At 42.8% G+C, this 2,301-nt stretch overlaps 1 pseudogene; it reads right to left on the reverse strand.

Annotated features, from left to right (window-relative positions):
* Nucleotides 1-243: 243 nt before the first annotated feature.
* Nucleotides 244-1,670, reverse strand: LOC114620903 (annotated as a pseudogene).
* Between the last annotated feature and the right edge of the window lie 631 nt (nucleotides 1,671-2,301).

Below are 2,301 nucleotides of genomic sequence, written 5' to 3' on the forward strand. Positions count from 1 at the left end.
CCCTGGCTGTCCTGGAACTCACTCGTAGACCAGGCTGGCCTCAAACTCAGAAATCTGCCTGCCTCTGCCTCCCAATTGCTGGGATTAAAGGCATGTGCCACCACCGCCCCGCAACCAGGAACTTCTTAACGTGACTCCACTTCTCAACTTTTGAGGTTACATGTGTGCTAAACCTTGCTATGCATGGTTGAATATAATACACACATGCTCTAGTTTGAAGCTATATCTTTAGCAGTATTTTTTTTTTCAGTTTTTAAATCTTTTATTTTTGTGAGGTGGCAACAAGTTACGAAAGCACAGGAAGTTCTTTCACTCAAAGCCTCTGGGGCTCAATTGTATGTCATGTAGCGGGGAGTAGCGCTGAATTTGGGTAAGACTTGATGACCTTATTTACAGCTTCTAAGACGTCCTTCTCTGTAGCAATTTTTCTCCGTGCTCGGATTGCAAACATACCAGCTACTGTGCAAATGCTTCTAATCTCCACTCCAGTACTGTTTGGACACAGTCGGGCTAACAGCTCAAATCGAATGTCTCTTTCCACACTCATTGAGCGAGCATGAATCTTAAAGATGTGTGTTCGACCCTCTAAGTCAGGTAAGCTGAACTCGATCTTTCTGTCCAGTCTTCCTGGCCTCATCAGCGCTGGATCCAGAGTATCAGGTCAGTTAGTGGCCATGAGTACTTTGATGTTGCCTCGAGGATCAAAACCATCTAGCTGATTGATGAGTTCCAACATGGTTCTCTGCACTTCACTGTCACCCCCAGCACCATCGTCAAACCAAGCCCCTCCAATGGTATCAATTTCATCAAAGAAAATAAAGCAGGCTTTTTTTGTCCTGGCCATTTCAAAAAGTTCACGAACCACTCGAGCTCCCTCATCCGCGTATTTCTGTCCGAGCTCAGACCCAATAACTCGAATGAAGCAAGCGTCAGTCCAATTTGCAACTGCCCTAGCACAGAGTGTGTTACCCGTGCTTGGTGGCCCAAACAGCAGCATGCCCTTTGGAGGCTCGATTCCAAGGTTAACAAACCTCTCTGGATGAAGTAGAGGGGTTTCAACTACTTCTCGCAATTTCTCAATCTGTTCCTTACAGCCACCAACATCACTGTATGTGACATCAGGTTTTTCCTCCACCTGCATCATGGTAACTGTTGGGTCAGTCTTAGGAGGTAGTGGAATGTGAATTTGGTATTTATTTCTGTCCACACCAACTCTCATCCCTTCTTCAATGTCAGCAGGTCCCACCTGATCACTGAGATCCACCACGAACTTGGCAAACTGCTTTCACATTGATGATGTATTTTGAGTCCTCCGAATCAGCATTGATTATTTTCATACATCTTGCAACCTGTTTAATGGCTGTTCACTCTGAAGTGTTTGCTTGTCTGCAGCCAAATCCCAGAGGGCTGGAGGTGCCAGTGCAGTGTCAGACTCTTTAATACCAGTGAGCTCATTAATTTTTTTGAGAAGTTGTTGAATGTCACCTTCAACCTGCTTGATCTGCCTCGAATAAGTACTCTGGCCATAAGTTTTCAACAAGGCAATATCCCCTTCATCCAGAGCTCGGATGGCCTTGTCGTCCTTCTCATCCTCTTTGGTTTTCTGCTGGTCCGCACCTAGGTAATCCGGCATTTTAGAAGCCGCAAACAAACGCCTCGGCGTCTCAGTGATTGCACCAGCAGTATTTATTTTTAAAGAATAAGATATAGGCTCTTCCCTTCTTTCTCTCACTCTGTCTTCTCACCCTTCCCCACCTCCCCATTCCCCTACCCCCCTCTCTCCATGTGCTCATGGCCAGCCTCTATTCCTTTACTCTCTCTCTCTCTTCTTTCTCTGTCTCTACTATACTCTAAACTCTGCTCCCCATGCCCTGAATAAACTCTATTCTATACTATAAAAAAGAATATGATATAGACAAGGAACTTAATGGTCTTATGTAAAATGACAACTTTTAAGAAAAATCAATTTAAAATCCTATAGGTATCTTTCAGTAATAGGACTTTAAGGATTAGTGACTGCACATGGATGTAAAATGGGTAAACTATGGAGTCAAGGAGATTGGGTTTGATTTTAAACAGTGACATTTCTGTGGTGTGCTGTTTTGATATGAAAGAAAGTTCAACAAAAATTTATTGTATGAAAAAATGATCTAATCAAAATAATTTTAGGTGTATACATAAAAGCAATAAAAGAATGTTTGTAAAATACATGTCCAAATTTTTATAACAATATTATTCCTTTTTTTTTTAGACAGGGTTTCTCTGTGTAGCCCTGGCTGTCCTGGAACTCACTCTGTAGAC

This window comes from Grammomys surdaster, unplaced genomic scaffold, assembly GCF_004785775.1.
Source record: "Grammomys surdaster isolate TR1022 unplaced genomic scaffold, NIH_TR_1.0 60, whole genome shotgun sequence".
Lineage (NCBI taxonomy): Eukaryota > Metazoa > Chordata > Mammalia > Rodentia > Muridae > Grammomys > Grammomys surdaster.